The 12,734-nt window shown below is 42.1% G+C and overlaps 1 protein-coding gene across 2 annotated transcripts in view; it reads left to right on the top strand.

The window, feature by feature from the left end:
* The window catches only part of USP6NL (USP6 N-terminal like), a 229,592-nt gene that overhangs the window by 5,026 nt on the left and 211,832 nt on the right, over positions 1-12,734 (top strand). The gene's annotated exons all lie outside the window — the stretch shown is intronic.

Genomic DNA, 12,734 nt, shown 5'->3' with positions numbered 1-12,734 from the left:
CTTTTCACTGGCCCTGCACTTTCCTGCCTTGATGGCTTTATTTTACCATTCTGTAAATTGATCCATAAGTGACTGGCCCTAAATCATACCCAGTCCTCAAGGCCCATGTCAAATGCCACGTCTTCCGTGAATCCTACCTCCAGTAGGAATTAATTTTGTCTTCTTTCGACCTTCCACAGCACTTTCTCTGTAGCCGTTAAAGGTATTTGTCACTTTCTACCACTTCTTTCAAATTTCTTTCTACCTATCTGGTCTTCTCTACTAATCCATGAGTGTCATGAGGCAAGATTCATGTCCTAATCACCTTTGCATCCTCCACATGGTACATTAGCCACCGCACATACACAGTGTAAGTAAAGACACAATTTATTATGGACTATTGTTCAAAGTGACTGTTTCCTCAGAGAACTTAAGTGATAGTTCCCTTCGGAGACACAGGGGGGTGCCCTAGCCAAGCAAATACACATGGGCTGATCTACATGGATTCATTTCTAAATTATTTTAAAGATGATGGTGTCTCTTTCGAATTCTGTCTCACTGGTCATATTGATCAGCTGTGGATGACAGGAAAGAAATATAAAGAACAATTTCATGGGCAAAGTAAGAGAGTTAATAAATCAATCCAGAGGCTGCATTTTGTCAGAAAGAAAAGGCAGAATGAGAACAACTTCTCTGAATGAGGGGGCCTTATGACAGACTGTGGATGTAACATTGTTATCATGGCCGTCCAAACGAAGAATTGTTGGGGTGTGATATGACTGAATGTAACTTCCCAACCCCAGTTTGTATGTTGATGCTCTAACCTGCGATATGATGATTTCATAGTTGGGGTCTATTCGGGAGTAGATGAGGTCCTGAGTGAGGGACCCTGATAATGCGATTAGTGACCTTCCTGGAGAAGAGAGACCAGGGCTCTCTTGCTACCATGAGACGATCCAGAGAGAAGGCTGCTGTCTGCAAGCCAGGGGAGGGTTCTCACCAAGAACCTGACCCTGCGGCCACCCTGATCATCGGCTTCCAGCCTCCAAAACTGGAGAAAACAAATCTCTGTTTGTTTAAGCCCACCCCAGCATTTGATATTTTGTGATGGCAGCCAGAGCAGACCAGATGGGCTGTGGTGCTGTGTGCAGGTGGGGGGGAGGGGGGAAGGGAGGGCTATCTTCAATTTTCCATTTCACAGAGGAGTTGAAATTTAGATAAGAATATGCTAAAATATATGTGGGAGACAATGGGATTTCCCCTAGCAGATCTTCCCTGATTTTGTTTTCTTAAATGCATGTGTGTTATAAAGATCTATCTTACGTGTAGTGAAAGGTAACGCTAGTCTTTTCTTTTACAGCAAGTATGTTGGTGGAAAATCTCTTTCATCAGCTTGTTTGGCCACAATTCCATTTCCATCATTGAATAGTCCTTTCTGTTCTTAACAGTGGGGCATATGTGGGAATTGGGATCTGAGGGTCCTGTCACCTGGGCTAAATGGATTTTTTTCATTATGAGTCTAAATGTTGAAAGTATTAATTATTATCAATTCAGGGATTGATAACCACAGCAGCCACCTGTACTGTTACATGGGGCATTTTGGCATGGCATGCCAGGATTTCTACATGTCAAAGCTGTGTTTTCTGGATCCCTCCTCACTACTGTGAGGTCTTTACATTTTTTAATTTAAAATTTATTTATTTGGATAAACTGAATTTGAATATGCTGAATACATTGGCAGAATTCAAAAGCATGTGGTAAACAAAAGACCAAGGTACAATTTATTTGTTTTTCTCATCAAGTAAGCAGCTTTTACTTTTTTTGATGTTTTATTTATCTATTTTCTTACATCTTTGTTAACCTTTGGACAGTATTTGATTTCTCCCCTCCAGTGTGGTCCCTGTATTTATCCTACCATCACGCTACCTGTGATTCATTGCCACAGTCCCTGATGCTCTTCCCTTCCCTATTCTGACCCCTCTCCTTCCTCTTCCCCCTGCTGTATACCTTGGGTCTATGGTCAGCTTGCAAGTTTTGTCTCCTTGTTTTTGTTTTGTTTTCCTGACACTTAGTTTGGGTTCTCTATATTCTGAATATAAGTGAAACCATCTCATGTTTATCTTTTTCCTCCTGACTTGTTTCACTCAGCATCATCCCTTCCAGCTACATCCATGTTGCTGCAAATGGCATGAGTTTATCTTTTTAGAATGCTCAGTAGTATTCCATTGTGTAGCTATACCACATCTTTTTGATCCAGTCATCTGTTTTGGGGCATTTAGGTTGTTTCCTTATCTTAGCTATTGTGAATAGTGCTGCAATAAACATAGGAGTGCAGGTTTCCTTTCGAACTAGTGTTTTTGTGTCCTTTGAGTAGATTCCTAGGAATGAAATCTCTGGGACCTTTTTAGTATTTGGAGAAACCTCCACATAGCTTTCCATAGTAGCTGGACCAGTTTGCATTCCCACCAAGGTGCAATTTAAAGTTTACAAACTGAAATATAAACTCCTCCTTTCCCGCCCTCTTTTCCTCCCATGTGCTTTGAGCTTTTGTGTGTCTCTCTGTGTGTGGGTGTCTGTGTGCAATCGTGTGTATGTATAAATTAAAGGCAGATCTGAGTTTCACATCTGGGTCAGCATGGTCTAGCCAAGATAACATAAATGTCTTCTCCCTTACCCTCTCACTTCGAAATTGAAGTATCTCGGGGAAGGTTTTAAACTTTCATAATCCATGGAATTGGTGAGGAGGGAGCCAAACCATTTATTATAAGATCTTGAGAAGTAGAGAGGTCCCAATCTGTATCTAAGTTATACATATTTTTATAAATGTCCGTATTTTGTAACCTATAACATAAACTTGGAATAATACAGTGTGGTGTTTTGCCACCTCCTTTTCCCCCTAATAAATTAGAAATACTTCCACAACACTGAATATTCTCCCACAGATAACGTTAATAGCATCATGCTATTTTGTCATGTTGCCTTATCAGATATTTAATTTTTTCCTAATTCCCAATATTATAAATAATAGTACAATGAACAACTTCTTGCATAAATCTTTCTGCATACCTTTGATATTTCTCTAGGATGAATTCCTGGAAGTAGAGTTGCTGGATCAAAGGCTGTGGACACAGTTGATGGCCTCTGGTTCTTGTGGCCAAATTGTCCTCCTGAAACTTAAGTTTCCTCTGCTTGCAGGTGTTTGAAAGAGAGTCTGTGACCTTGGGTCATACTCAGAAATCATCTATTGATATGGTTGAATTTGCTTCACAAAGATTAAAATACCCACAGGATGCCTTACATTTTAGATGTACATATAGCCTTGTAGAATGAAGTTTTTCAAGAATTTTAAAGACTTCCTCTGCATTTGTAACAACAAAGGGAAATACGGCAGAGATGTGATGGGCAGAAAGGCCCAGGAAAATATTAAAATCTCTGCAACTTTACTGTCTTGTTTGATCATTCCAGATAGGCGACAGATTAATTAGCAAATCCCCAGAGAAAGACTTTGGGGTCAGATTATCATTGATTTAAGAAGTAGCATTTTATAAAATGCCCATTTCAGTAACAAAGCAATTTCAGTAATGTATGCTCCTTTGTAACACAAGAGATCTTCTAAGGGACTGAAACAGACAGAGCATCATTTCCCATGACCCAGCCCAAGGGAAGAGGGCCTTGTCCCTTCTCTGTCTTATATATGAAGAAACTGCCTCTGAATTCTTTTAGTTAACTATGCCCCTTTGCTTCCCCCCCCAAAAAAAAAAAATGTTGCTCATAACCACCTTTTGTGTTCTTTCTCTTGTCTTCCTGCCTCCTGCCATCACTGCTTCCACTGCACCATCATCAATGACTTCCACCATTCTTGGTGTGGTATAAAAGGAAATAAATAAAACATGGAATCAAGACATCAGGTTCTAGTCATGTAACTTCTTAGATTTGTCTACTCTTCCATCAAATGAGGATGTTCAGCTAATTGGGGTTGTTAAGGTAAAACCAGAACTAGACAGTTAAAACAGTAGAAACATATTTTATTCAGAGCTATTACAATAGGGAAAAGAGACCTTGATTTAAAACAGGGCTTAATTCAGGATATCAGGGACAAGTGAGAATTTATAGCCAAGGAACAATGGGTAGAAGGAGGGTATTGATGGAAGGAAAATGACTAAGGAGAAACGGCAGGGGTAAACAGTCTAAGAGGCTTCTTGCTGAAGGCAGGCAGGCTATCCAGTATCACTGGGGGACGGTAAGGAGTCATATATTGAAGTTAAACAGCTATGGGAGATAGGGAATGCTAACTGAAGCAACTTAGCAAGATTCTTGCTACCATTAGACAATGCAGAGATGAACATGGAAGTCCAACACTTGGGGCCTAACTGAAAAGAACAGGGAGCCTCGGTTGAGTTTGGTAGAAGAGAGAAGCTTTGTCAAGATGTTTTCAAACTATGTCCTGAGAGGCCCTGGGGGTGCCAAGGAAGTCCGGAGGACAGCATTGCAGGAGTGTAGTGCTTTGAGGCCCTAGTAACAGCCCCAACCTCACCATCAGCCTAAATAGTTCCACTCTTAACTGTCTGATATATTATGTTCTATTAAAATTTTGCTCATTTATATTAAATCATTAGAGTCCTTTCTTCAAATCTTGAAACAGAAGATGTATGAAGAACCTACCAGACACATTATTTTGGGATTTTGCTTAAATTAAGCAAGCTAAGGGTTTAATTTTCCTCCTCTTAGACATGGCAGGAAACGTTATAGGAGAAGGAGAGAGGCTTTTTCTGAATTACAGACAAATGTCCTGTTTCTTTCAGGACAGAACCTTCTCTAAGCACATTGACAGAGCCGACACTGAATCTTGGAATTTGAATGTGTCTTTCCCCCTTTCCAGAGATAAGTATTCATCACTGCTCCTGACTTTACATTTTAGGCCATTCATCCTCTGTGGGAAGCCCTGATTATTCATCCATTTCCACCACACATGCTGTAGTATGATTAGAGCCTGTTCTGCACAAAAGGAAACTGGGGCATAGAAAGACTGAACAACTGACCTCAAATAGCACATGTCTGTCAGAGGGAGTGAGTCAGGACCAGAGCATCCTAAAAACAATTCCAGTCCCTCAAAATGCCACTCTGCTCTGGAGAGATTTAGTTCTTTTCTGATCTCTTGATGGCACTTGCAGTGCTGCTGTCCTTTTATTTTCTTCTTCTGGGAAACCAGCCATCACAGTCTGACTGGAATGCCCAAGGAGGCAGCCTTAGGGCTTGGAAAGATAGAGCCTCAGAGTCAAAAGACATACCTCAGCATGTGTGGGGTTGGTGACATCTTTCCTGTGTGACTGAAAAAAGTGAGGAAACAGGCAGAGAGGTCTGCCCTTGTTGCCTTACCCCCACCTCATGGAGTTGACACCCTTTGTTGGGGATGTCCATGTGTTGCAACAAAGGAATATCACAGAATAACCCAGAGACAATCAAGTTGTTGGTTGACTTCAATAACATTTAATCTCACCATCATAGTTCATGATTAAAAAGTCCAGACCCATTTTATTGGCAAGAATTCAGTTTTGTTGGAAAAGAAAAGCTTTAAAGTTGTAGAAGTCTAACTTTGGATATTGTAAGGCAAGGCCCAAAGAACACAACATACAAAGGTTATACCATAAGGAAGAGTTTCTCACATTTTCTATTTTGTAGAGCACCTAAAAAAATGTAAAACCGTATTTGCAGAATATATTCTGCAATGCCTCTGGCTACAGGCTCATGGTAACTGTTTGTCTCAGGCCCTTCCTAGCCACCTAAGAGCAAAGTGACTGGTATCTTATCCTACCCATGCTAGTTGTTGCCCAACATCCCAGCACTGCCAAATAAGCAGGAGTTGGAAAGAACCACAATGAGGTGATAATGATGCTTCGCATTAAAAAAAAAAAAGAGAGAGAGAGAGACAAGGGCCTTCCTGGTGGTGCAAGGTGTTAAGCACCGCACTATGAAGCAATCCACAGCCTTTGCAGCACAAGTTCGATCCCCGGCCAGCCAGGGAGAAACCCACATGGCACAGTAGACCTCTCCTGCTTTGCCCGCTGCTCCCTTTAGCAGTGTATTTCAGTCACTCTGCCTGTTTTGTTCCCCACTCTGTCTCTGGTGGATCCTCACCCTCCACACCTCTGGCCTGTACCTCAGCTCTTGTATGCATAAATAAATAAATCTTTAAAAAAAAAAAGAGAGAGAAAAAAGTAAGATATAGACAGTAGAAAATAGAGGGGGTCTCCATGGATACCCTAAATAGGGATTTTTTTGATAGAGTCTTGAGGGAACTGGAGGTAAATTATTTCAAATTTTAGATAAGACCACAATGAGATACCACCTCACACCCATAAGGTAACTAGCAAAAAAAAACCAAAACAATTTGGGAAATAGCAAGAGTTATCAAGGATATGGAGAAAAGACAATTTCTGTTTATTGTCAGTAAGAACGTAAAGTGTTTCAGCCACCATGGAAAACAGTATGGTAGTTCCTCAAAAAATTAAACAAAATTACCATATGACCCAACAATTTCAATTCTGGGTATATACCCCAAAGAATCACAAGCAGGTGCACATGGAATAGTCTCAAGGATAGACCATATTTTGAGACACAAAATAACAGTGAACTTACAAAGATTGAGATCATATCAAGTATTTTTTTTTCCAATCACAACTCAGTAAAACTAGAAATCAACCACAGAGAAAACTGGAAAAACCTCTAATAAATGGTGATTAAACAACATACTTCTCAATAACCATTGGGTCAATGAGGAAATTAAGGCAGAAATTTAAAAGCACTGGGAGGCAAACAAAAATGAAAACACATAATGTCAGTACCTATGAGATACAGCGAAGTGGTACTAAGACAGAAGTTTATAGCAATAATGGCCTATATCAAGAAGCAAGAAAGATCTCAAATAAACAATTTAATCTTATACCTGAAGCAAATTGAAAAAGAAGACCAAAGGGAAAAGTTAGTAGAAGGAAGGAATAATAAAATAAATGACATAGAAAACAGAATGACAATACAAAAGGTCAATGAAAACAAGAGTTGTTTCTTTGAAAAGATAAACAAAATTAACAGACCTTTAGCTAGATTCACAAAGAGGAGAGGAAATTCTCATAAATAAATTTGAAAGAGGAGAACTTACAACAGATACAATAGAAATACAAAGTGTCATAAAAGACTATCATGAACAACTATGTGCCATTAAATTTAATAATCTAGAAGAAATTGATACATTTTTGGAACCATACAGCTTATCAAGATTGGTTCCCTCTCCTTCATATGGGGGTGTTTAGAAATGAGGAATTCCCTCAGACTTTCACCCAAAGTGGGCACAGACTTCCCTACCCCTCTTCTCCAAAGTGAAAGCTCAAGACTAGTTTGTGACTTTTAGCCAAATTTTATTTGAAAATGTAACAAATATCAGAACCATGTCGCTGGCAGGGTAGATGTTGAGTAGATATTTGAATAAATGAATCACACTCACTGCCTACAGGCCTAGAAGATATCACTCAGAGCCTGTGAGGTTTCTATGGGCCTGGGCCAGCTTACCCTTCAACCAATTCCCATCTCATAATCCAGGCCTCACTTTCGCGTCACAGGATCTAACATAAAGGCACCTGTTGTACAGAAGCAGGCCAGCTTGGTGGCCTTCACAACCTCTCCCCAGCTAGGAGATGAAGTTCTTTCCCCACTTCCTACCCACAGTAAGAATAAACAGCTCACAAAATGCAACAAAAATATCCACATTCAAACCAAAAGAATAAACAATAGTTCCTGCAATGTGTCCTCAAAATGCAGAGGAAAGCAGATTTTCTCTCAAAGAAGAGACACATATGCCGGCACTCACCTGAGGTGTTCACACATTTTTTAAAAAATCACTTTTGCCTGATTGACATACAAAAAAGAAGAAAATATTTAATGTTTACAACTTGATGCGTTTGGAGATAAGTGGAGACTTATGTGAAACCATAACCACCATCAATGCCATAAACACAGCAATCAATACAGAAGTTCCCACCTACCTTTTTCTTTTTGGATGAAACACTTTGCCTAAGATCTAACCTCACAGCACAAATTTAAGTGTACAGTCCAGTATTATTAGCCCTGTAGCTGGAACACCAGGATTTATCCATTTTGTATTACTGAAAGCTTATACCCTTTGACCCTCCCCTTTCATTGCCTCCACCCTAACCCTGGCACCCACCACTGTGCTGCTGGGAGTTTGACTATTTAGATCCCACACGGAAACTCTGTCATGTAGTGTTTGTCCTTCTCTGTCTGGCTTACTTCATTCAGTCTATAACTCAACTTAAAAGAAGGAAATTTTGCCTTTGTGACAGCATGGATGACCCTATACACACATTTTATAGCACCAAATAGGACAGTTAGCTTCTTGGCAACACCCCATGCATTCCCAAGAACCAGGAGGCAGGGCCTCATGGTGGTACAAGGGATTAAGACGCAACCTATGAAGATATTCCATAGCCTCTGCAACACGAGTTCGATCCCCGGCCAAGAAGCTACCCACATGGCGCAGCAGACATCTCCTGACTTGCCTGCTGCTCCCCTCAGCAGTGTATTTCAGTCGATCTGCCTGTTCTGTTCCCCACTCTCTTGTGAGTCCACTCACCCCGCAACACCTCTGGCCTGTACCCCAGTTCTTGTATGCATAAATAAATAAATCTTTTTTTAAAAAAAAGAACCAGGAGGCACTGACTAGTTTAACACAGCTAAGCAGCACCTCGGGAGGCTTATCCTAAATAGGGCCCTTGCCTGGCAGGTGGATTCCAACATGGGGTGAGGTTCAGGCACTCAGCTGAGAGGAGCCACATCCCCATCTCGGATCCTGTGGTTTGTTCCTGGCCCTTCCCAAGTCCCTGCTGGGCTCTGAGGTCAACTCAACGGCCTGACTTAGTTTTCACTTTGACCCACCACCCTTTCCACTTGTTCCTTCTGTCCTTTTCTCCATTTTGGCCTCTGGAACCTGATACCCTCCCACCTTGGTTTCTGCTGGTCCTTCCCTGGCTCAGGTATCAGCAATTTCCACATTCTTAAATGCAGCTGCATTTCTTCACATTACATTTCTCTCCAGTCAACACTTGTTGGTTCCAGCCACTCTCTTTCTAAACCAGTTGAAGAAAGAAAAGTTATTCTTAGTGCATTTTCTCTTTTCTGTTTGCTTTTTCCTGCCCCTTTCTCTCTATCTTGGAGTTTGGACATGCTGTGTCAGGCAGAGGCCTTGAATCATCTTTTGTGTCAAAATGGAGAGGGCATTTCCACTGTGAGTTTGGTTGGGTCAAGGTCCTGAGTATTTTCCTTTGATTCCTACTGCTTTCTGGCACTCAGTCAGCCCTTCCCTGACAGGCAGCAAGATTGGGGCCCAGTGGGGAGGCCTGAGGCAAAGCCGGGCCTTCAGATTGCCTGCAGGGGGGTGGGTGTGTGCCTGGAGCACAGACATTCCTTCCCAGTTCCCCAGTGCCAGCTGGATCTTTGTCTTCTCATTGCGCCATGCCAGCTCTGTATGTGAAAGGACAGTTCTTTCTTTATTTGGGGCCAAATATAACTTCCACTCCACCCATCCTCAGAGGTAAGCTTCTGGGTTTAGGGCCTATTTGTGGTACAAAGTAATCACCATTGAATGTGATGGCAAATTTGCCTGGGACCCAAAGGGGGAAGCCCAGGTTTCTGTTTGGGTTTTGCTGTGGGCCAGCTTTGTCACTGAGTTCCAGAGAGAGAGATGTCAGGCTGAGGACTGTCTTCAAGGCCCTTTCCTTGGACCTGAGAAGGCTTTGCAAATTTCCCAGGCCATACCATTGTAACATCAGAGAAAAACGTGTGCACGTGTCACTCGGATACCAGGACACATGCCTCTGATAGAGCCATAGTTTTGCCTCTTTACTTCCTAAAACTCCTTCCTCCTAAGTTGTACCCCTGAAAAGATCTTGTAGTCTTTCCAGATGTCCATCAATTCTTTCTCCACTGCATCCAACAGTAGATGCAAAATGCACTCTGTGATCCCTTAGAAGGTCCAGAAGGTTAAGAGATCAGCGTGTGTCCCCAGCCTCATTCAGTGCTCACCCCTGAATACCATCCTCTTAGCCTCTCTGTCCCTCCTTCCTTTCCTTGGGTGTGGTTGGAGTCTGGCAGTTCTCACAACATGTGTGGATGTTGGCGCCTGTGAATGCGTGGGTAGCCTTTTATCTGGATTGCCATGCCTGCCCAGGCTTTCCTTTCAGTGGTGTTTACACACTTGGAGAGGTAGGAGTTCAAACAAATTCACTTTGGCTTAGTCTGCATGCAAATTCCTCATCTGCTCCTTGTGATTTCTGACCTTGAATCCTGGAAACACAGACAGCTGACCACTCAGAGAATGCAAACGGAAAACAAGGGCAACAGGGTACCCTGGGATATCCACAATAATAGATATTTCTGGAAGTAAATGAAATAGCAAGGATTTTGTGATTATTTTAAAAAGGGATCTTTTATTCAGGAAAGAAAACATAAGTTGATTTTTATAGTTACTCAAGGCTGAAAATGTCTCGATATAAACTGGGAGGAAAAACCAGGCATGTCTGTGCCCGCACATCCTGGAAGATGTGCCAAAGTGGTCGAGAAAGTGATTGCTCCCCAAGGAGGGCCTGGAGCTACTGAATAGAGCAAAGATATCCCCTTCCTGGAGGAAACCCAAGTGTGCTAGTTATTCTTCCTGAGTTGCCCTGGGAGTCTGGAATTCCAGTAGCAACTGGATGCAGAGAAGACCGTGGACTCTGGATTCTTGGTTTTTCTGTTCTGAGATGTCCCCAAGTTGCCCCCAAGGGTCTCTCCAGACACAGTTTGAATCCCCCTTCCCACCTAGTATCTGCTTTTCTTTCTGGGGATCTTAGCATCCTTCATACTCTACCCCTCATCCCTGCAGAAAATGTGGTTGGAGAGGGCCCCACCACAGAATTTCACTTCTCTGTTAGGAAGCAGACATGTTTCCAACACTTGATCACATGGTGATTGGCATTCCTTCCAGTTGGTACAGCTTTGGGGCATCAAAGTGTCCTATTTCTGAAAGGTCTCTCTCTGGTCCTCAGGGAGAGGACCTGTTGCTTCTTCCTTCTCCCTGGTGTCCTTTTTGCCCCCACTGTAAATAATAAGAATGATAAATGAATGTTTATTGAGCACCTACTATATAGCAGGCACAGTTTTCTAGGACATACCTATCATAAAATCTTATATGGGTATAGTGCTTTACAGTTTAAAGAGTGTTTTCAGCTCAATCACCGTCTCCTTTTTTTCCCTTATGCATTTTTCTATTGTGGTAAAATACATATATCCTAAAATTTACCATCTTAACCAATTCTAAGAGTACAGTTCAGTAGTGTGAAGTATATTCACATTGTTATGAAACGGATCTTTTGCAAAACTGAACCTCAAGTACCCATTAAACACTCACTTCCCTTTCTTCCTTTCCTAGCTTTTTTTTCACTTTTGTGAAAAAAACTTATCTCATTTAACCTAATGTCCTCAAGGTTCATCAATGTTGTAGCATGTGACCCTAGCCTTTTTAGAACTTCTATAACAACCCTTCAAGTTGGGGTTCCATGTTTTACAGGTGAAGAAATTGAGGCTCAGAGATAGAAGCAATTGCTTAGTGTCACATAGGTAGCATAGCCGGTTGAATTGTAGCTAGCGTAGCAGGTTGAATTGTGTTCCCCCAAAAGATATGACAGGTACCTAACTCTTGGTACCTGTCAATGTTACCTTATTTGAAAATAGGGTCTCTGCAGATGTAATTAAGTCATGTCTCAAGATCAGCCTTTACTTAGGATGCACCCTAAACCTAATGCTGATACCCCTGTAAGAGAAGGGAGAGGGGAATTTGAGATACTCAAACACAGGGAAGATGGCCTTGTGAGGAGAGAGGCAAGCTGTGTTGTTCCTGATCAAGTAACACAATGAGCCACTCAAAACTGGAAGGGCAAAGCAGTATACTCCCGTAAAGCCTTTGGAGTGAGCCCATACCAGGATTTCAGACTTCTGATCTCCAGATATAAAAGAAAATAAATTTTTGTTGTTTTTGAGTCACCAAGTTTATGGGGATTTTTCACATCAGCCTTAACAAAGCTTCCTGTGGGGCCTCCCTGGTGGCGCAAGGGGTTAAGATGCAGCCTATGAAGCTATCTGCAGCCATTGTAGCATGAGTTCGATCCCCAGCCAGGGAGCTACCCACATGGTGCAGCAGACCTCTCTTGACTCGCCCACTACTCCTCTCAGCAGTGTATTTCAGTGGATCTGCCTGTTCTGCTCCCCACTCTGTCTCTGGTGAATCTTCTTACCCCCCACATCTCTGGCCTACACCCCAGTTCTTGTATGCAAATATAAGAATCTTTAAAAAAACAACACCAAAGCTTCCTGTGGTTTCTTCTCAGCAAGATGGGGTCTTTCAGCCACAGGTCCCTTTCCTCTGAATGTCTTTGGGGTCTGGTACATGGTTGCCCATCTCCTTTCTTTCCCATAACTCCTCCAGCCCCATAACTGGAGGAGCACCATAACTCTTCCCAGCCACTCACCCACCCTGTTGCAGCTAATTCATTAGTAGACCAACATCCTCTGACCCCTGTGCCATGCGACAGCTGTTCTCTCTTGGAATCCTGAAAGTAAAACTTCACAGGACCCCTATTTTTTTAATCTATTTTTGTGCTGTATCCCAGGTGTCTAGAGTAGCTCCTGGTAAATATTTCAACGAGAAACAG

The sequence above is a fragment of the Talpa occidentalis genome, unplaced genomic scaffold (genome assembly GCF_014898055.3).
Source record: "Talpa occidentalis isolate TD23 unplaced genomic scaffold, MPIMG_talOcc4v2.1 talOcc4.14, whole genome shotgun sequence".
Classification (NCBI taxonomy): domain Eukaryota; kingdom Metazoa; phylum Chordata; class Mammalia; order Eulipotyphla; family Talpidae; genus Talpa; species Talpa occidentalis.
This window is presented reverse-complemented; position numbering and strand designations above follow the sequence as displayed.